General features: G+C 35.3%; 1 protein-coding gene and 1 long non-coding RNA gene across 4 annotated transcripts in view; one reads left to right on the top strand and one right to left on the bottom strand.

Moving 5' to 3' along the window:
• The window catches only part of LOC105383292, a 77,016-nt gene that overhangs the window by 31,800 nt on the left and 21,034 nt on the right, over positions 1-24,182 (bottom strand). The window contains exon 1 of one of the 3 annotated variants that reach the window (XM_038119439.2): positions 19,533-20,107. The exons of the other annotated variants lie outside the window; for them this stretch is intronic. The gene's annotated coding sequence lies outside the window, so the exon portion shown is untranslated. Of the gene's footprint in view, positions 1-19,532; positions 20,108-24,182 lie in introns of those variants that run through there. 3 annotated transcript variants of the gene reach the window in all.
• On the top strand, positions 11,020-12,440 carry LOC125489265. The gene is made up of 3 exons (XR_007266845.1): positions 11,020-11,466; positions 11,824-11,963; positions 12,231-12,440. It is a non-coding gene; the product is annotated as an uncharacterized LOC125489265 (long non-coding RNA).

Here is a 24,182-nt window from a genome sequence, read left to right as displayed (position 1 = left end):
AATTTTAAGACGTTTAGATTCGAAATTTGTGCTACATGCTACGATCCGCTCCAAGCGAACTTTATTAATGCCACTGTCCCCAATGTCCATGATATATTCTCAGTGGTAACCGGTAGGCGAACTAATTTAATTTGTTGACCAATGTCCCGTGTCGCTTGACAATCATGTTCTAGATTGTGTCGGGAACAATAAAACGTTTATTTGATCGTGTCGTGGCTGTTGCCCTTTCTGCTGTGAATTGACTACATCACCCACTTCCGGCAGAATTGGAGGTTACTGATATAATATAGGTAGGTATATACGATACGTGATCGAAAGAAAGGATTTGTAGAGATCTCGTGATTGTTGACAAACTTATTATGACTAAAAGTGACAATGAAAACACCAGATAACACTGTGAAACAAATATACACTGTATCATGTGGCGTCAATGCTACAGAAGCAGATAGATATAAAATACGTGACCGATCAAATAAAAGTAAATTGGTAGACTGTCTGTAATCTGTTGATAGTAGTGTAGCGTCAGGTGAATAGAAGCCAGGTACTAACCCATTTATAAGCAGTGGGCGGTAATTCAATTACTGTACAGACAGACCTACACGTCAGCAGCCACGTTGCACTATTACAAGTGTTGAAAAGTACCCCTTTACGGTCAATGTGAGCAGTAAACATTGGCAGCATATTATGAACATCAATACTCACAAGATGGCATTAGCCAAAATGGAGCCTGGAGACGAAAATTGGCTGATTAGCATATTCATTGCTTACCTGAAAAGAAAAAGAAAATCTTTAATATTTGGACATAATACATTATGCCAGATGTTTAAAACAATGATTTCAATATTACATGTTACAGCACTTTAAACAAGTTACATTATAAGTAAAAAAAAACTTAACTTTAATATAATGTTTTCATACACATAATGGCCGGACTTAACTATAAGTACTATGCTTATTTACATTAGGAAAACCTAAAGACACTTAAAAAATAAAAAGGAGTAGGTACCTATAATATGATGTCTTCTATTATTTAACGTTTATTAATGTTGAATGATCTATTCGTTTATTAATGTTTAAAAATTAAATCAATGCATTATAACATAACATTTGTAACAGATGTGAATTAGGTACTTGCTGTACCGCCCAACCCCATTACTAGTTTACGTAAGTATCATGTTCATTTCCTCTCATAACTTGATTTAATAATCATTATCTATGTAGCATAATAACGAAAACTAAAGCATCGGTTGCGTCATGTCGATTCGTTTTCATAATTTACTTAATTCCATTATACCAAAAACGTTGAAGCCATTCATTACAAACTAAAGTGATTTGCGAAGGCGGGCAGTACTTAACGATAACTACCGCTCGACAATAAATAGCCGAAATTGGTTACATTACTACAAGAGATGCAATATTTATAATTTTCAAATAATATTTAGGTACCTACAAACGAACAATTAAAAGTCAATATAAATTAAATACAACGTGTGGACAAGCACGTAAATATAAGATTAGCGTTGACAATACACGATTTGAAGTTTGTGGTGGGAGGGCGTTTTCATTGGTTCAATAATATCGAGCTCATTGTGTTGTGTGGTCAGGTACTCAGGTAGTGCTGTGCTCAGCCGCGGTTCCGCCTGACTGGCATCCTTGCGGGGCTCGTTCAGGTGTGACCGGCCCGCGAATGTCCCCTCGGATTTCTTTCTGAGGCGGAAACTATTTGGTCACAACCGAGTCAAATTTCAAATTCAAATTCAAATGGTTTAATCGACGTAAAATTTTACAATTATTTGTCGATAGTCATCTACCACCATTTCACAAAGGCCCCGTCATTGAGAAGGAAAGAAATGGCGAAAGAAACTCCTCGAGCATCTTTTCAACTTTTTCCTTATAATCTATTACAATTTTTACTTATATCTAGTACCTACAATTTTACTTAAGTACCTATATCCATTTCATTTTTTCGATAGCCTTAGCTGAGGTGGACAAGACCACGCGTTTTTGTCGTTTAAATAATCATTTATACTATAGTAAGCTTTACTACATAATGTAGCTTTAACATAATTCTTAAATTTTTGCTCAGTAAGGTTTATTGCTTCATTTGATAAAGTTTCCTGGTTGAATCCAATACCATCCGTGGAACTGCTATTTTCAGAATCCTCGTTACTGTACATTAACTGAGATATCATAAGTATATCATCAAGATAGTTCCTTCTCTTGTTTTTGAATTTTAGACAGTGGCAGTGAACAAAGATTACACTCATTAAGGCAGACAAATGGTTGGAGAATCCACTGGTGTTACGCAAATTTTGTGCGAGTGCCAGTAAGCAACAAGGGCAGAACTATTTTGTTTGTTACGTACGTTTGTATACAACATTGTGCGTTCAAATATTTTCAAGAACACAAATGTTTTTTTTCATAAGCTGCTTGATTGTGACTAATTGCTGATTCAACGAAATTGGTGCTTGTTGGCGATATACAGATAAGGACCGACTGCCGTACCAATGAGTTTATATGCATCTATAATCATGTAATAATTATTAGTGTCGTTGAATTATTTTTTACAATCGCTTTATCAGTTCCGACTCTAAAGTCATAAAATGACCAGAAAATATTTAAGAGATTAGCGTAAATGGTAGCATTGATGACAGGCGACCGCAGAAGCTGGCTGCGGCGGGGTCTAGCTGTATCTCGGGGTTAAACATAATGATATGGCTATAAAACATTTATTCGACGGAGTCACACAACTGCATGCTTAAACCGCAAGCGCGCACATTCTCTGCTAAGCTAAAGCATATAATTTCAATAACGCCGCAGAGAAAAACGGCAATTTATCAAAGAAAATAGGTGCACGACAGGGTTATCGAACCATAATAACCACAAGAAAGGGTTAAAGTTGAAGCCTTGTAAATGAGCACGTGAATTAATTGGATTATTTGGTTAACAGCACTTAATCAACGGTTGGTAATCGCTCGCGGCATCAGCTACCGATCGAAACGAGGTGCGGCTTAGTGGAGATCATGCGATAATAGCTAGAAAGCGCTGCAAACTGTGCACCCGTCCCGCTGAGACAAGCAACCACTGTGTTACGCTACGCGGCTAGAGCAAATGCAAATAGATCGGAGTCAACACTAGACCAGAGGTTTCGAGCACGCGCGCCATTGTGCAACGCTCGATCATAATCGATACCTGATGCAGCTCCAGATACACGATGTGATAACGAAACAATTCTTATAATAGCCGATGATGACTTATGTATGATCGCAGTTATCGATAAAGTCATGTTCTTTTTCTTTGATCTTGTGTTTGTTTTTGAGGTCTTATCTCATTTCTATTGTACTTGTCAATATTCTCATAGAGGATATCTTTGCTGCCTTGGCATACTTTCTCAATGAGTTTTAACAGTCTAGTGTGATTTGAAATGGACTCTAGTTAAGCAGCCCAATATAAAGCTATTATTTATGTCGAAATTGACGAATGCAGTTAAGATTGAGAGTTAATAGGTAGGTAATATACGAATGATATCATCAGCTTGGCCAGTTGGGTCACGCAATTTGGTCATTGCGCTGTGGCAAAGGTTGTAGTGTCTGGGGAAGGTAGAACAAACGAGAAATCAACAGGCCAATGTCAGTCATCAGCGCAAGGTCATGCGTAGCCACAGCCTCTCACGACAATCACCTTTGTTACAAACAATATTTCAAAATATTCAGACGCTAGAAATATAAATAAATTAACAGAATAATACTTTGAAACTGCGATGAAACTCCAATGAGATCATTTCAAGACTAGTTTCTCGATGAATTAACGAACGAGTAAAAACGTATAAGTATAAAAATTGCAGATCTGCTCTGAAGTTAATTAAAATATAAACCTGTAACACCTAATCGATCACGTTGTGGGTGCTTATCTCGATCAGACGGCACGAGGAGGCCTCACGTGCAAATTGAGGCTTCGATATAATACAATTGAGGCTGGAATAAAACCAATTATTGACTCAAATAGAGTTTAATACAAGTTATAAACCACGCAAGGGAATTTAATACGGTGTAACGTTTCGCCCTACCTCCTGGCTACCTAACGGATTTACTAAGAAGATATTTGAAAACACCCAACAAAACTAACCTGAGTGAAATAAGAGTGAAACAAATACTGCTTTGAATTGGCCATGAAACATCCAGGGAACCCCTACGTTGTGTTTTAACCCAATAAACAAAAGAATAGTGAATTAAATAAAACTATGACCTAGAACTGGTTACATACTTCCTACCTGCCTATAATTATTGATCTATATACTACAACTTTAACGTATTTCTTTTATTTGTATGATAACTACATATATACAGGTAAGTACATAAAGATAATAATATAGATAATAATGTTTTTTGGTGTTGGTTAATAAGGGAAGCCCCTCCATACGCTTTGTAGGCCTTGATCACTACACCCGATTGAATCAATATATAAGACTCTAAAATAGATAAATAATAGCAAATATTCAATCGGAGCCCTCGTGGAACACAACCATTGACTTGGACATTCCTCCGACCAACTTATTAATCACTTCCCTTGCTCCTAACTTATATATTTACATGGTTTGTCTTTATGTTCATGTAAATAAATCAACATGAATACATGTTGTCAAAGCTAAAGGGGACAATTTTATTTATAATCATAAATTAACTGAAACTAGAATAGTTAAATAATTTATAGTATAGTAACTTTATTAAATCATGAATTTCATAATAGATAAGTATTTGAAAATATAATAATATGACTAATTTTGTAGCCAAGTGGGGAGTGATTTATTATTTTATAAGATTAAATATATAATATGAAATAGTGAATATTCTTTGATCTTATTGGAATATAGGATAATTGTTATGAAATAGTGAATTTTATATAATCTTGTTCAAATATATTATAAATAGTTGTAATAAATATATCCTAGCTATCTTTATTCCTACTACACTCGCGAGCAACCAAATCGACTCAAGCCTTCACGGCGCACATATACATTGATTTTCCTAAAACGATAAATGGTAAATATAAAAGTGATATGTCATTCGAAAGCTGAAGAATTAGGCTTTCAATTAAGATCAATACCATAAAAAAAAACTAAGCGCAGATTTAATGACGCATTTTAATTGCCCGTCAGTGTTAATTACCTCATTAGGAATCCACGCCTTGCGCTACCTGATCCCGCTATAAAACCTTTCCACATCCGGTGTACCTTATCAGTCGCTTGTTGCAAGTTGACCGGTACACATCTCGTTGCATTGTATTCCTTGTTTTCGCAAACCCATGGATACCACACCAGAAGAAGCTGCTCAAGTTGTTGCCTTGCTGCAACAAGGGTTAAGTCAGCGAGCAGTCGCTGCCCAGCTCCACTTGAGCCAGTCTGCTGTATCCCGAGTATACAGACGGTTCCAAGAGACTGGTGCCTTCAATCGAAGACCAAGAACGGGCCGCCACCGCTGCACTTCAGAGAGAGACGACCGCTTCATTGTCTCAACCTCGCTGCGCAATCGACACCTTACGGGCGTTGATGTGCAGCAAGAACTGAGACGTGTACGACAAGTGGCTGTCAGCGAGTGGACAGTGAGAAGACGCTTGAAGGAAGCCAACTTGACACCAAAAAGACCTGCATCAGGCCCCAAATTGACTGCAGGCCACCGACAAGCGCGTCTTCAGTTTGCTCGAGAGCATCTCGATTGGAGCATTGCGCAATGGCGGTCGGTCCTGTTTACTGATGAGTGCAGAGTGTGTCTGCATGGCAGTGACAGGAGAGGCCGGGTCTACCGGCGTCCGGGGGAACGATTTGCCCAATGTTGTTTCGCTGAAACAGTAGCATATGGCGGCGGTTCCTGCATGATGTGGGCTGGTATTTCTCTAGAGGGAAAAACCGCACTTGTTTTCGTGCCTGGAGGCGGCCGAGGAGGCGGGTTAACAGCTGATCGGTACATCACCGACATTCTACTCGGTCATGTTGTGCCCTATGCAGAATTTGTCGGTGAAGACTTCGTGCTAATGCACGACAATGCCCGCTGCCACACGGCACGAGTCAGTCGGCAGTTTCTGAGAGAGAAGGAATTGCGCACGATGGACTGGCCTGCGCTCAGTCCTGACCTGAATCCCATCGAACACTTATGGGACGAGCTCAAAAGAAGAGTTCGGGCCAGGAATCCAGTCCCTGCAAGCGTGGACGAGCTGAAGACAGCTTTATTAGAGGAGTGGGACGGCATTCCTCAGGAAACTGTCAAAAAGTTGATAAGGTCTATGAGAAACAGGCTGCAGGCTGTAATTAGGGCAAGAGGGGGCAATACAAAGTATTGATTTAAATAAATAAATTTTTATCTTAACATTTTTTGTTTAATTTGTATAATACGATACCCATACCCTTTTTTCCTAAATTCCCGTTTTTCCTACAATTGCGTTCAGACATCATTTATTTCAAAAATGATGAATGGATTTCAATAATAATGATATCAAATTAAAGCTGACATCTTAAGCTTTTAAATGACATATCATTTTTATTATTTCTATTCATAATTTTACTTGTATTAATGTATGTTTGCGCCGTCAAGGCTTGAGTCGATTTGGTTGCTCGCGAGTGTATATCCTTGCTATCCTTTTTTACATAAGAATTTATTGCTTTAACAAGGAAACAAATACTTCTGTTGGTTAGAATTTACATAACTTTCTGAAAATATGCAAATTGGACAGAAATCTGATCTACCTTCGAGCTATTTGTATTTATTGAGCAATATAGGACCAGAAATGATTTGAAATAAGTATCTAGAACCCTTATTTGTGGTATATTGACACTTTTAGAATAAATTTCTCCGTTAATCAATTCTTTCCCTGCGCTGATAGTTGTTATAAGTAAGACACAAAGTCAAATAATCTTCTCTGCCATATAGATACTACAATAAATCATCTTTGAAAAGTTTATTTAAGTATGTATCTACTTTATTCTTTGAATAATTACTATAGCATAGATTCTATAGAAGTATTTATTTACCTAATGAAAAATCAATAATTTGAACAAAGAACCATAGAACTAATTTGAGGTAGGTGTATATTTTTTATTTGATAAGAATTTATTATTTTTGAAGTGAGATCTATTGTCAGGTTTTAGTTATTTGATAATCATCATCATCATCATCATCATCATCAGCCCGCTTCTGCCTATTTGTATCTATCCAGAAGTCCCTATTCTAAACTAAAATAAGTTGAACCAAAGCTAGGGAATGTGTAATGTGTAGGTTTTTCTCTAACTAGCTAAATACTGAATGGGCGAGGTAGAAGACCTTTAGTGTACCTATCTAATCCCTATACCAATGTGATGGGAATTGCAGCCGTGGGTTAGCGTCCTTCAAGAAATAAAGTGAATAACTTCTCAACCATATACAAGAGACAAAAAGTAAGTAGAAAGGTGACTTAGCTTCGCACACGGTGTTCCGCCTCGGCTCCACGCGCCTGGTCGACTCCCTCAATCTGACCGCCTGCTCACCACGGCTGCTCACACAAAAGTGAAAAGTGCCCACGCGCTGCTCGCTTACGTGGATATTATCCTCTACCCTCAACTCGCCGATATCAATATTAAGGCTCACCTACACTCAGAATAATTATCTTGATTATTCTGTGATCCGAAATCGGTACAACGAAGCTTGGCACGAAGTTAGCCGACACCCTGAATGATTTAATAGACAACTTTTCCAAAAATCCCACGGGAAAACCCTTCCAAAGCGCAACAAATCCCTCGGAACATCCAGTCGTAGTTTAAATTCATTATTTGCGAAATAGTTAATGTTTCGGCATCGATGGAACATTACATTCAACCCCTTATATTTTTGTAGTATCGCAAGTATATTAGGGGAGACCGGGGACAAAAGCAACAGCGGGTAGAAAGTAACAAAGACTCTGTGGACTTCCCCAATAGCCTTAACGTCCCAAGCGACAGCTGGTAGTCAGCATGCGATGCCCCCCGCACATGATATCATTTTCCGCGCCCGTGCCGCGGTGCAAGGTTGTTTTAGTGAGCATTTCTTGATTTTACACATCAAAAGTACGTTTTTTGGTGTTTATTCATTTAGTGTTTACGTAGAATTAAGATGCCAAGAACCATATGACTATTTCTTCATTGATTAATAATAAGATTGTCTGTAGCATGTCATAAATTGTTTTCGAATAACACGTGCTGTTTTAAAGTTATGTCACCTGATATTTCAAAAATGGGGATGGGTACAAAAGTAACAGCTCGCGGCAGGACAAAAGTAACGAATTACTTACGTAAGTTTGCCATGTCACATTATAAATTTTTATTTTTTGTTGTTTTGATTAGATATTTGTGTCATAAAATTGTATATTATGGCACAAATAAAACTACTTCTTATCAGTTAGTCAGTTTTAATGATGGATCTCATTTTCAGTTTATATTAAGAAGTTTTTTTTAGTTTTGTCAATAATTCATAAGTTTTTTTTAGTTTCGATAGTTTTTTAAGAAGTTTTCTTAACTAAATAATTTGATTGTTTTTTTTGTTATTTCTTTTGAATCGTATTTATAACATTGGGCAGAATTTACGGGTTGTTACTTTCGACCCATGCCTTGTTACTTTCGTCCTGACCATGGGGTCGAAAGTAACGATTTCTCTTTTTTTTTTGAGGCTCTAGAAATGCTAAAATTCGCGATGTATTAAGTAAAGTAATAATGGATATTTGTAGACTATATACGAAAGTTTTATGTGACTATATTTATTTTGTCGTAAATGTTATTAATAACGAGAAATCAGACAGAATCTACAAACTGTTACCCCTGTCCCCGGTCTCCCCCATATAATTGAGATATGGAAAAAATATACACCACCCTTTATTTTCGCAAATATCAAATTCATAGAATTTAAACGATGAAAAATTTGTAAAAGGAAATTCCGATCATCACCTCAATATGTCTGTGTGTGTGAGTGTAAAATGACTCAGATGATTAGCCAACAAGATCCCCAGAAATTATCAAAAATCAACGACCATCCCTATTATTATTTATTATTTACATAACTATTGATCGAATACTTAGTAGATTATTCATGCTCCAATAAACCGGGAACAAGGGGATACCCTGTCGATCAGAAGGATCCAATGCTAAATGAGAAACCACAGAACCCTAAATTTATTTTTAAGAATTTTGTAGCATCTTTAACACGCCCTCTTAGAGCACGAACTCTCCCACGCCCTATGTTTTCGACGATGCATCATCAATAGAAATTAATAAAGTTCAAGTCTCATTCTAACAATCCCCAGGAACAATGTCCACCAATCTCCGAGCTTGATGTAGAGTGTAGAAATATCAAGTATCATTTTACCAAAACTAGAAAGAGAATTATTATTGTGAACCATTATTGCATTCATGTTTACAACTGATTCACAACTTTTCAATCCCCCTCCAATCCAGCAAAATGACAAAAGTAAGTACATGTTGAGTATAGAATATTATGAAGATACTGTACATACAACAGTATAATTTGACTATGCTGTCCTAACCTAACACCAAAATCTTCATAAATATTCTCTTTTGTATAGTGTTGTGTGATTAAGGTGAAATCGGAATCTTTCCTTCAGTGCAGGAGAACAGCCATGATATTTTACTAAAGCCACTTTCACTTAACTATATGTTTGTAGGTATTTTTTTTTTCCAATACTTAAATTCTTAGATATTCAATTCACCACAACTCTCATCCTCTTTCTCTGATTCACGCCACTCTAATAAACATCAAGGCCTTCTTCCTCCCCACTGATTAAATCAATAAAATATAATGTATCTAATTATTTATTTTATTTTAATCTTCAACCCCCAGCTCAAACTTAAAACTTACCTGCCTAAATTCTAAAGAAAATACATCTAGTTTATTTACACTTCGATCAGAATGTGTTTTTAGTGTAAAGTGTATTTGTTTTCCGTCATGATCAACTTTTGGTATGTAGGTATTTTTCTAAACAAATTGTTTCAAAGTAATTGTTTTTTTTTGTGTAAAGTGTAGTGTGTCGTGTGGAGTCTGTAAAAGGTACTTTGTAAAAACATCTATAGCCTGTATAGACGTCTCATGTGTTAATGCGTGCATAGCTAACTTCAATAATAAATCGACTAAAGCGTTTGTACCACGTTTGTGCCCGAGTAGAACCGCCTTTCTTCGCCAATTTACTACAAAAGCAAGACTAAGAGTGTATGGTGTGTAAATTACTTGAACCAATTTGCACACTACTAACTGACGGTCCGATATTATACCCATATTACAGGCTCTGCCTTATTTAGGGTCGGATGGTCGTGTGTGAGATGTCCCCACATATTATTAAGCTAGTAGTTTTAAAATGAAGTTAACAATTTTTATAAAAAAAAAAAATCTTTTAAGATTTTACTCAGTTTTTTTTATTATTATTAAAATACTTGTTACATAAGTAGCAATAATTCTTGTATCTACATTAGTTGATCATTTGGAAAATATATGTGAAATAAAGGTAACTTTTGGAATAAATTTCTTTTTTAGCTAAATAAGTACCTATATAATAGGTAACTACTCAATCAAGTTTTACAGAAACAATATACCAAAGTTTCCCTTATAAATGTGTGTGTGTGTGTCTGAACGAAGTATCAATAAACCCTTCATTTCCCAGTTGTATTTGTCATAATTATAAATCGCACTCAATATTAAATAAGTAAAACTTCATTCTTCATCATCCTTTAATCAACTATGTAAGACCTGGCCAGGTACCTTTAACATTCTTATCATTCAGACTTTTAAAATGACGTTTAAAGTAGTTTTCTTCCTTCCACATTCTTTGCCCTTTCAATTTTTCGAAACATTATAATCACGACATAATCCCCGGGAAATGGCTATGTAAATACCCTACCCTTTTGTTTTCTCTATAAAAGAAAATTATATCAGATAAATTTTACCAAAATTAAAAGTTCCTACTCTTATGTAACAGACAAATCCACCCCAATATTCCATCGATACCAAAACATCAAAATACCGCCATCTAGTTTTTTTTCTACAACCTATTACACTAATACACTATTTATTTTATCAAATATGTCTAACTACTACTTCTACTTCAACCATTTTCTACCCTCAGTAACTACCTAAGTCGAAAATAATGTTACTAGGTAACTAAAAATATTTCTGAGATATTACAACTCTCCTTCACAACCCCTATTTGAAAAACACGGTCTCCATTATCCTTATTCTAGGCTGTTTGTGTAAATGTGCCTTACCTGTCTAACTGTCAAATTTATTAAAACTAAACTGTCAATGTCAACCTGACATAACCTTAACCTGTTTGGCTGTTTTTTTTTCCGCACTAATCAAAACAAAAGCATGCGTCGTTGTGTTCAACAACATCGATCGCACGAAGAAATCTAAAGTTTACCCGATTAAACTTACGAAACTCTAAAATAATGAGTGAATCTTACAGGTAAGTGTCATTATTCTTTCAAATACCCTGTATGCATGCTACTAAACTAAGTCCTCATGCCCAAATTATCGTGATTCAAAATAAACAACCTCTGAATTGTTAGTTATTTATACATACAATAGCTCTGTTTTACGGATCTTGTGTTTATAATAGACCTATTGTTATAAAAATCTAACTCAATTAAATATCTCCCATACAGTTTTTAATTGATACTGACAAGACTAACCAACATATTTTAACTTATTGTCAACCCCTCACCTTTTAAATAAGTACCTATCCTAATCATTTGGTCTCCAACTCCTATATTTACATAATTTTATTTGAATTATACCTATATCGTTATTTGTTTTATTTCAGGACCAAACATAACAATGCAAACCCAACTACACTCTTTGTTGAACTAAAACCCATGATAAACCACTGATCAAACCATCCACTGTGACAAAACATTCACAATCCCTCACTACTTATATACCAAAGTTACTATTCTACAATAAGTAAGTACCTATTTCTTTTCTATATATGTTGTAATCCAATTTTAATAATACTACCCTGTACTTAGATTTTGTTAGATTGCTATGAAAATCATACCCCTGTAGATCCAATATTGATTACCATTCATAAAACCATTCTCTAAATGTATTATCCTATTAGTCTACTTAAGTTATATTGAACTAAATAGTCATTTCCTGAATTTTTATAATTATGTAAATCATCACAATACTTAGCTTTTCTAATTAAATTAACTATATTCTTCTTTTCAGGATATGACATACCTACTTTTTGAATGCTGATGATGATGATGATGATCCTCCATATTTGACAACCAAACTCTGAGACTATATGAAGTAAACATCCTGACTCAGGTGAAGAAGCGGACTGCAACGGCACTCAAAAATATAGGAACAACTAAACTACTTACATAATTCTTAACTTACAAAGAATATATTGATACTAAATGAGGTCCTAGCCTACTTTACCTAGTTTAACACTTTATCAACAACAATAATTTGCTCTACATTAATTGTTTTCTAAATTTATTGTTATGTCTAACCGCTACCTTTTCATTGCAATTTTTTTTCAAATGAGATTATTGTTAAATTTTCTTTTCTTTTTTAACTGTAACTCATACTTGTATTTGTTTAGGGAAATGTCTGATAACATCTGCTACTAATTGGCTCTCTGGAATCTGATAATAAGACATTTGGGCTTTGCCAGTTACTCTAAGTTAAGATGTAAGTATAGATTGTGTACAGTTCTATTCCAACTCCTATGATCAATGTTGTATAATATATCTACTCTTTCAAACATTCAAGTATAATAATTTTAGAGCCTAGTTTTCAAGTAACTAGTCAATGACAAGCAAAGATCCGATCCAGAAGCACAATCAACCACATCAACAAACCAAAGAACCCGCACAACAAAACCCATACAATCAATACCAAACCGAACCAACCCAGCCAAAAGGATGATTAATAATTATAGACTAGTTGCTATAACTACCGATCCCCCCCCAACCAGGCCAGTCCAGCCCAGCAATAACCACACAAGCTCTGCCACGCAAACTCCTCGATCCACTGACGCAGCCGATCGCACCTCCAGACCAAACTCCCCACCTATCATCTACCTGGGCCAGAATTTCTTTATCTATTCTAATCATTTCAGGTTGTTCATAAGGACTAAAATGCGCCGCGTTTTCGTTAAATTTGTTTTTTTTTAAATAATTTTTTTTGATTTTAATAAATGTTTTACTGCTTTTACCTAAAATAAAACCAAATCATTATTTTACCTACAACCCCTATTCACTTATAATTCCCTAATCAGCTACATAATCAGAGGAACCGTTCATAGTGATTCAGAGCAACACTAATATGACCTACCTACTATGTTTTATGTTATTCTCTTTAAAGGTAAGTAGGTACCTTAAGTAACCTATTAAATTTTATAGATAATGTCCTGAATAAGAATCCATTATATTATACAACTTCTGATGATTATATTCTCTAACTCCACGAGAAACATAGTCTTATACACAAACAACCCCTGATGATGATAATGATTATTTCCCCTTACTCCACGAGGAGCATATCTTAAATACATATACAACCCCTGCTGATGATGATTATTATTACCTCTCCATGAGGAGCATAGCCACATACAACCCCTAATCTTTTGTAATTTTTTAATGAGCTACATAACATTACTACAACCCCTACTTATTAAGTACATTTTAATAAATGGATTATTTCCATTTCCTCATCCTAACTTTATCAACTACCTACCTATCTTCACAAATGCTTCCTTATTACGTTCCGTTCCAATACAAAACCTAGTCTCTTGCGCTTCCTATTAAATTTCTTTCGTTTATAAGTTCGATCACTCCACGGCAACAAATTGTGATTATATCAAGGATATAATCACTTTCCTACCCCTAGTATGTAACAAATCATTACGAACAAAACGCAAGAGACTTATTATAACGTAAACATGTTGAGAGTATTAGTAAAGTGAGAAATTATAACTTGCAGTGATTTTGTGAATGTAAAATAATGCAGACTGCCAAATATTATACTAGTCTGTGACGCAATAAAAGTTACTCTGTTAAAAAAAATAACCTCTTGTCTTTGTATTGTTTGTGGTGCAATACTGCATAAAGTTTTTCCTTCCAACTAAAAAACAAACTTTTGAAACTTTCTTCTAGCTAAAACTTTAAAAGAAATGCCTTTATGTAGTTTATGTGAAAACCGCCATATTGAGTAAATATTTACTTACTATAATCGCAAAGGCAAAGAACAAACCTTAATGTTTTTTCGAGACAAACGTAAGTTACCTATATACTATGCAAAGAGTGTTCAATATTGTGATTCGTTTTTGTAAATAAGTACTATCTTAATCAAATTGACTTGTTAATTTTCAGATAAAAGAACAGAAATCTACCTACCTGACATGTAACATGAAGAGATGAAGCAAAATCTAATATCCTGGTCTTCCGGTACCAAATTGTAACGTTTCGCCCTACCTCCTGGCTACCTAACGGATTTACTAAGAAGATATTTGAAAACACCCAACAAAACTAACCTGAGTGAAATAAGAGTGAAACAAATACTGCTTTGAATTGGCCATGAAACATCCAGGGAACCCCTACGTTGTGTTTTAACCCAATAAACAAAAGAATAGTGAATTAAATAAAACTATGACCTAGAACTGGTTACATACTTCCTACCTGCCTATAATTATTGATCTATATACTACAACTTTAACGTATTTCTTTTATTTGTATGATAACTACATATATACAGGTAAGTACATAAAGATAATAATATAGATAATAATGTTTTTTGGTGTTGGTTAATAAGGGAAGCCCCTCCATACGCTTTGTAGGCCTTGATCACTACACCCGATTGAATCAATATATAAGACTCTAAAATAGATAAATAATAGCAAATATTCAATCGGAGCCCTCGTGGAACACAACCATTGACTTGGACATTCCTCCGACCAACTTATTAATCACTTCCCTTGCTCCTAACTTATATATTTACATGGTTTGTCTTTATGTTCATGTAAATAAATCAACATGAATACATGTTGTCAAAGCTAAAGGGGACAATTTTATTTATAATCATAAATTAACTGAAACTAGAATAGTTAAATAATTTATAGTATAGTAACTTTATTAAATCATGAATTTCATAATAGATAAGTATTTGAAAATATAATAATATGACTAATTTTGTAGCCAAGTGGGGAGTGATTTATTATTTTAAAAGATTAAATATATAATATGAAATAGTGAATATTCTTTGATCTTATTGGAATATAGGATAATTGTTATGAAATAGTGAATTTTATATAATCTTGTTCAAATATATTATAAATAGTTGTAATAAATATATCCTAGCTATCTTTATTCCTACTATATCCTTGCTATCCTTTTTTACATAAGAATTTATTGCTTTAACAAGGAAACAAATACTTCTGTTGGTTAGAATTTACATAACTTTCTGAAAATATGCAAATTGGACAGAAATCTGATCTACCTTCGAGCTATTTGTATTTATTGAGCAATATAGGACCAGAAATGATTTGAAATAAGTATCTAGAACCCTTATTTGTGGTATATTGACACTTTTAGAATAAATTTCTCCGTTAATCAATTCTTTCCCTGCGCTGATAGTTGTTATAAGTAAGACACAAAGTCAAATAATCTTCTCTGCCATATAGATACTACAATAAATCATCTTTGAAAAGTTTATTTAAGTATGTATCTACTTTATTCTTTGAATAATTACTATAGCATAGATTCTATAGAAGTATTTATTTACCTAATGAAAAATCAATAATTTGAACAAAGAACCATAGAACTAATTTGAGGTAGGTGTATATTTTTTATTTGATAAGAATTTATTATTTTTGAAGTGAGATCTATTGTCAGGTTTTAGTTATTTGATAATCATCATCATCATCATCATCATCATCAGCCCGCTTCTGCCTATTTGTATCTATCCAGAAGTCCCTATTCTAAACTAAAATAAGTTGAACCAAAGCTAGGGAATGTGTAATGTGTAGGTTTTTCTCTAACTAGCTAAATACTGAATGGGCGAGGTAGAAGACCTTTAGTGTACCTATCTAATCCCTATACCAATGTGATGGGAATTGCAGCCGTGGGTTAGCGTCCTTCAAGAAATAAAGTGAATAACTTCTCAACCATATACAAGAGACAAAAAGTAAGTAGAAAGGTGACTTAGCTTCGCACACGGTGTTCCGCCTCGGCTCCACGCGCCTGGTCGACTCCCTCAATCTGACCGCCTGCTCACCACGGCTGCTCACACAAAAGTGAAAAGTGCCCACGCGCTGCTCGCTTACGTGGATATTATCCTCTACCCTCAACTCGCCGATATCAATATTAAGGCTCACCTACACTCAGAATAATTATCTTGATTATTCTGTGATCCGAAATCGGTACAACGAAGCTTGGCACGAAGTTAGCCGACACCCTGAATGATTTAATAGACAACTTTTCCAAAAATCCCACGGGAAAACCCTTCCAAAGCGCAACAAATCCCTCGGAACATCCAGTCGTAGTTTAAATTCATTATTTGCGAAATAGTTAATGTTTCGGCATCGATGGAACATTACAACGGCTCTCTCTATTGTTCGACTTCAGGGAGCTGTATCACTATTACTTTGCCTATCAGTTACATTATATTGCTTTACTGATAGTACTTTACTGATTTGGTGTGGTGTTTTTTTTTGAAAATTTCATTACATATATTAATTTTGTGGATCAATTTGTATTTTACATTGTGTAAAATTACTTACACACATATTTTAGAAATGTTAAGTTGCGAATACATGATGTATCACCTTCATTTTTGATATATTATATCCATTATCAAATAACAAGACAGACTTTTAGGACGCGTTTTGATTTGATATTTATAAATACTTATACAAAATTTTAAAGACCGAGTTTATTTTGATTTAACAACCGGAGAACCGGACAGAATCGTACTAGTGCAAACGATAAAGTTAATCACAAAGGCCGCGGCTAATAGGTGTTTAAAAATAGTTATTGGTGAAAGCGCATCTTAAGCAGCTTGGTCGAAATCGACGCTGTTTTCGTAAGAAATATGAATAGCACTGACTAATGAAATGCAAATATTCACATGATGTGTGATGCAGGAAACCTGTAACGAGAGCTTAACCAAGGCTATTTAGCGAGTGATTTAAAATAAAATATTTATTTTGAAATATGCATTTAGCACATCAATGGGTTAAGCAGATACTGCCATTTGTAACTATAGCACAAAACATAGGTATAGGCCTACAAAATCAATAAGTAAACATTGAAAAGAAATAAATAAAATTCAAATAAAAAAAATACAACATCCGCAAGATGATGGTAAAAAATGTTATCATACAAAAGCGTTTATCTAATCTTCGCCTTAGGTAGACAATAGGTATGATACATCTATGTCAATCAATAGAGATATTTTACATATTATATCGATAAACATGTATTATTTCCATCTCAAACATCTCAGTTAATTTCTACTAAACACACATTATAGTTGATGTGTTTGTATTAAGGACTTAATTAATACGTTTGTAAAGTACCTAGTTAGGTACATTTATTTATAACTAGCCATCGATCGTTTCCCATATTTTTCTGAAAATGAAATATATATAGGTACTAATTATTATCATGACAAAGCCTACATAAATAATGCTAGTTCTGATAACTGATAACCAATCTCTTGATGAAGGGTAAACACAGAGAGGACTCGATGCGATACAGCCTTTCATTCAACAACAATCTATTAGAATATTCATTTTCAATGTGAATTAAACAAAATACATTACTTTGGAGAAAGAGATAATTATAGAAAGAATATCAATAAAGCTGACTCACAAACGGAACTAAATATAATTTTAATTGGAGGATTGGAATGTAAAGGTCTGAAAGTTTATTCAATAGAGACATTCAACTAAGAAATGAATAATAGGTATTGCCAATCGAGGAGGTATTTCTGCAAACACGGACATGAGAAGATGTGATCATCCATATTGTCTGATCACGATTTAAGCCAATTATTGTGGTATCGAGGATGCTGATGACGACATAAATGTACGATTTAAAGGGAAAGTAACGGTACAGTACCGTGGACTGCAAAAAAGATTATCTGTAAACTGGGATCAAATACACTCACGAGCAATGAAAAAGTGCCAGTGACAATAGCACCAAATCACTCCTAAACGGAAAAGACTTGGGTCATTTCGTGTCGAAAATTTTGTAAGTGGATCTTTTTCATTGCTCGGAAGTGAACAAATATAGTAAATAATGTAACAAATGTGTAAATTTTTCAAAGGTTTAAAAACATATAAGTAATAGTTTTTGATATGAATTTAGGTATTCCTACCAAATAATTGTACTAGATTAAACAAAACATAAAAAGTTTAGATCAAACAATGTAATTATATTCTGATAAAAACTGTTTTCTTTGTTCACGTTGTGTAAGATGCAATGTGCATATTGCGAAAAGGTGTAGTTTGCAAGTTTCCAATACAACTCGGTAGTTGTTTACATTGCACCTGGCGCAGTTTTTTCATTGCTTTTGTATCCAGCTTCTTTAATGACATTTTCGTAGGCAACAGTATGAAATAAGACATACATTTCACCTCTTGCTTGCCTTCATTGTCTGGCTTGAGTGGTGTTTCCCTAGAGCAGAAATGCTCGAGGAAGGATGTATTACCCAGAAAGGTGCTTGAAGGCATCTTGAGCGACTTGACAACTGGATTACCCTAAGAGGCGTGTAATACCTCCACCTTATGCCATGTTTTGGTAGGTCCATTTACCGTGTGTGCCTTTTTATCCGTGAGTGAAACATTAGGTCAGGCAGGGGCCATAGTCAAAGTTACACAGTCCATTTAGCACCCCATTCCATAACCCTTAATTATTTTAAACATAATTATCCTACACTAATAAGTGCCATTGTGGGTTACAGCATAACCAAAGATTATTGCTTGACTTTTGACACATCTGTCAAGAATTTAATATTAAGGAGATGACGTATAATTGATCAACCTTTCCCTGGTTACGATCGAACCGACTATGGAGAAATTGGAGCTAATAGTCCTGCACTAACCGGGAGTTTTCCTTAGGTTTACTTCTAAAGTCTAAACAGGTAAAATCGTCAGTAAAGTTGGTGTGGTAAAATTATTATATTATCTATAACCTATTTCATAGGTGAAACGCGCAAAATCTAGGTACATGTATGTACGGTGAGTGTACACATATTTAAACAATTACTCCCTTCACAAACCTTGATCAGTAATTCAGTGTAAGGCATAATGAAGAAGCGTTGCAATAGGTCAATGCTTTAAGTATAGAAATGTGTTTCATTTCAACAGCCCACTTAATACTATTTAATATTCAAAAGCAATCATCAAAGCAACTCATCGACCCGGTACGAGGAAGTTAATAGCCAGTAACCAGACACATACTATTCAATAGTATCTGGTTCAGTTTTTTGTCGGCGATAATGAGTCAGTGTTTTTTGTACCTGGGCTGTGAGGACTGGCGCTGATTCGGTTGCGGTCGCCGTTGTGGCGGCTGAGCCGGGGCCGGGGGCTACGCGTCCCGGGGGCCGCCATGAACCTCGCTCGTCACCAGCTCCACACCACGATACTCCATCAGTCACTGAGTCGATCTAGCCGCTAGCTACACACCCGGCCGGGAACGTCATAAACCTCCGACAGACAGCGTATCTGAATTCGTACACTCGTGTCAGTCACCACGAACTCCTGCTTGTTACATATCTCAGTATTGTCACTACACTGTCACCGACACCGTAACGAGATCCTCATGTTATAGAAACAAAAGATAAAACGGTTATTGTGCAAATGTTGTTAATCGATTTGTTTGGCTGTATAGATGTTTTTCTTGACGTATTTAGATTTTGTGAAATAAAAACGATATTAAGACACTTTTTAAGCAATAAAACTGTAAATAACACCAAAACTGACAAATGCAACTGTATTCACACAAAATTTCGTTAACGCCTATCACCTGTCAGACGAAGGAAAATGGACGTGGATAACGTTCGAGTGACGTTTCAATACTGGCCGACGGCAGCTGTGCGAGACCGACAAAAAGAGAAAGAGCTAGTGTGACGTAGCCGTTGCAGGATGAATCACAAAGGCTAAAAACACCATAAAGGTACAGTCATAAGGTTCATTTTCCGGGTGCCAGTAATACTACTATTACACAGCTGAGTCAGTTTCCTCGAGGCTTGCGTGTGGAAATTCGAGATGGACGAACATGTAGTCATTGAGTTAGAAAGGGACAGAGTCATCAGCCGAAGGAGGTCGACGGATCCCGACCGCTTGCCGAACACCAAGGCCGGCAAACGTCACGATTCGCGAAGCCTACTAGACGGTGCGCCTGTCTACGTGAGGAGGGAGACAAATGTATGACTAGTTTATTGCACTCTGAATCCAGAAACATCACTAGTCACAGTCACAGATTAGACGCGTGATTCCAGAAGGGCGCTATTATCATAGTTACGGCAAAATTGTAATAAATATTTATAGACTAAGACGAATTGATAAATGAAAAAATGTGTAATGAAATACATAATTGATATTGGTGAGGTAAACCAATAAACTGACGCACATTAGTGACGTTTTCAGCTTGAACTATACACGGTATAACGTAGGCAATGCTAACAGCTGTGCTAACATTATTATCTGTAATACATAGCATTCATAAGGATTCGAATCGGAAATCACTAATCTAGTATATTGTTTTGGAGATTTTAATATCAATGTCCCATTTCCAGCTATCGGTCATGTGACTGAAGAAACGCTATCTCGGTCAAGTTTGGTAAAACACTATCTCCACTTAATTATCATAATGTGGTCGTTATGCGTAGAGTGTTCTCGACGCCCCAAAACTGTATCCATTGTAAATAATAGGTCATCCCTGCCCTAAACGGCTGTCGCTTTCTTTTTTCTATACAGTTCCAAGCTTAGTGATAATGTGCCTACATACTGTGGCATTAAATTTGTTGTTTTACAGAAGCAACTACGACTACGCATGGACCTACACTACATACGTAAATATGCAGAGAACGTATTAATTTAATATAAATACAATATAATGTAATATGTGAGAACATTATTTGGTAATCTTATTCTTATTGGAATAACAGGAGTGGAAGAAGAAATATGAAATTCAGCAGAGAACGACAACCTAAAGGGAGTAAAATTAGACACAATAATTAAAAAATACAAACAAAAAAAGGAATAAGGCAAACATAAAGATCTAAACTTAATAATAGTAGCACCCGTAATGGCTGTGGATGCGGATCTAAAAACCGGCAGTGCTCGTAAACATAGTGCAAGATTTCTCCAGCGGCATCCGTTTGTAGCGGGAGTCGTCCCATGTCCGGTCTTAGTGCTTCAAACGTAATAATCAAAGCACACAATAAAATTGTCTCTAAGAAATATATCATAACTATTATTTACGTATAATAGTTATAACGTTATTAGTTATTATAATGACGATTACAGACCACAATTTGGACTATAAAAAATATAAATTGGTTATTACGACAATACAGAGTGGTTATAAATTATATGAAACAGACAAGCTGACAACTGGTTTTAACAATCCTTGTTGTACTACTTAGCTACTAGTGCTACTACTCACCACAGACCGTGTCGACCATTGAAATTTTCGTACACACCAACTGCGAAACTTGGAAAGGATGACATCACAAAATGTGTGTCGCAAATACGGTCTACCGCGATGTGACCAGGAGAGCCGGCAAACCATCGGAAATGTACGTAATACTAGGTAATACAATATAAACATTTATTTATATTGTGTGTTAATCATGCGTTGTGAATGATGGATGAGGCAAATGTTTTCTGTTTTGTTATCCTTTTGACAACGTACTACATAAGCTATGAAAACATATTTTAATATCTTAATTTCTCTCGGTTTCTAAAAACACAAATGTAATATAATAAATAAATACATAAGTGCCAAAAATATTAAAATATTATTTTTGCCTGACACCTGTCAGTAAATAAGACGGGAGATGGCGAGAAATATTAAGACAAGGTGCTGCAAGTTAGTGTCCACTTTCTTTTTGTGCGTACCGCAGAGTCAACACAACGAGTTTGCTAACGTGCCTAATGTAAATGTCATTGAATGCTGCCCAACCGGTTGGGAAGAAAAGTATTTTTATAGCGAATGTCAAGTGCCTTATGTTGCGATACTTCACAGCTGCAATTTTGACATTTAGGACCCTTAGAACTTTAATGACAATAACGGAGATCCTGTTCTCATTTAGGAAAACCGATAAACTAAAATAATATTATATGTTTATAATGCGCTGTATATTGACACCAAACACCGGTTTTGAAGAGTCTGTAAACTGTTCCAACGAGTTTAAACCAAGAACACGTAACACACTGAAGGAGAATTAACAATTAAGGCAATTGAAAGGCAAAGAACAGCGTATACGTGGCCTCACAGTGTGACACGATGAAATTGTAATGCAGCACTGGCCTCACTAGGTGGGAAACGACGCATCGTATGTTAATGGACACAATGAAATTAAACACATCATTCTTCAATAGGATAGGAATGCTAGTTTACCACTGCAAGGCAAATACAATAAGAGCCTAGACATTGTTCCTTTCCTAGATACACGTAACATGACTGGTCTTCCATCTATTTAGTGTCTACTTAATTTCTTTTAAAATCCCATGGTTTTTTTCTGGTAGAGAAACGAAATATCGTTATTATGAATAAAAAGTTATTTAAGGTTTGGATTAAATTTCAAAACTATTGTTATCAATACAATCAATGATTGTCGATGCATTCCTAAGATTAGGAATCAGTAACTTTTTTTGTGAGGTTCGAAATAGTTCGAATATTTTTATCCTAAGATTACGTCGAACCACTCAGATGCTTTTTGGTTTAAAAAATCTAAAACATATAACATTTCACTCTGCACTGACCTCAAGATGATAAATCTAGTCTTTTAAAAGCGAACTATAGGTACACTCGGATTGGACTAAAGAGTGACGCCGTTATTATATTTAGATGTCCGATGTCCACAACTCCACAGGACGTCGGTAACTTTTATAGCTGGAGACAGGAAACGTATATCAACAAAGTGGATAAGTATTTTGATTCCTGACTAATGCTAAGATAAGTTTAAAGTGATTCACGTCAATTCCATTTGGTTGGTTAGATAAAAAATGTACTTACACAGTCAATAGAAAAAAATAAGGATAAAAATATATATTTATGACAAAATATCAAGTTTGAATATGCTTTTAACTGACAACAATGGGAAAATTTATAACGAAATCTATATGTTCATAAACTATGCAACTAACAATACATGCAAATTATAATCACGTTATAAATGTATGAAATTATCTGAAGACAATACTTCAAACAATATGATGAGAGGCAGGCGGGGCCCGCAACCTACAACCAATCAATATTAATTAACTTTTGTTTCAATATAGCTCACACTATGCAATTAACACGTCTAGATAAAAAGGTTATATCATCAGCAATCACGAATTGAGTAATTTCGTTGGGAAAGTATACGGAGCAGCACAAAGCCGGACTGAAGTAATGTCTTACCGAGATCTTTTGTCAGAAGTTGAACATAACCGACATTTGGCTTCCGCGTTCGAATTGACTGACCGGCGAATTGTATCAATCGTTTCAGCAACCTTCTTGTGGCATACATTGTAAAAGAATACATACAATATACAATAATGGAGTGTAGACTCAATTTAGTTCACAAATATAGTGCTCGGCATTTAATATCAGATCCTACAATTTCTTGCATAAACCTAGGCTTGAGAGTGTGTTTTAGATGGAAGCAGAAATGTCGTAACTGGTAACAGGCTGATGAGAAATAAACACGGCATGTCTGTGGTAAATGACGTGTGGAGTGAGCGAATTATTCAAATCAGAACAGTCGTCCATCATTTCCAACATTTGTAATAATTGTACAGATACATATTCCGCCGTTTGTTCCAGTTTCGGATAATTGCGTTTGGGTTTCGCACTTTCGCACCTGTTGCTAGAAATACCGCAACTGCACCGATCATTATTATGGCCTATAGCGTTCTAGGCCGTAGTTTGTATTCAAATTAATACCTACTTTTTAAAA

The sequence above is a fragment of the Plutella xylostella genome, chromosome 12 (genome assembly GCF_932276165.1).
Source record: "Plutella xylostella chromosome 12, ilPluXylo3.1, whole genome shotgun sequence".
Lineage (NCBI taxonomy): Eukaryota > Metazoa > Arthropoda > Insecta > Lepidoptera > Plutellidae > Plutella > Plutella xylostella.
This window is presented reverse-complemented; position numbering and strand designations above follow the sequence as displayed.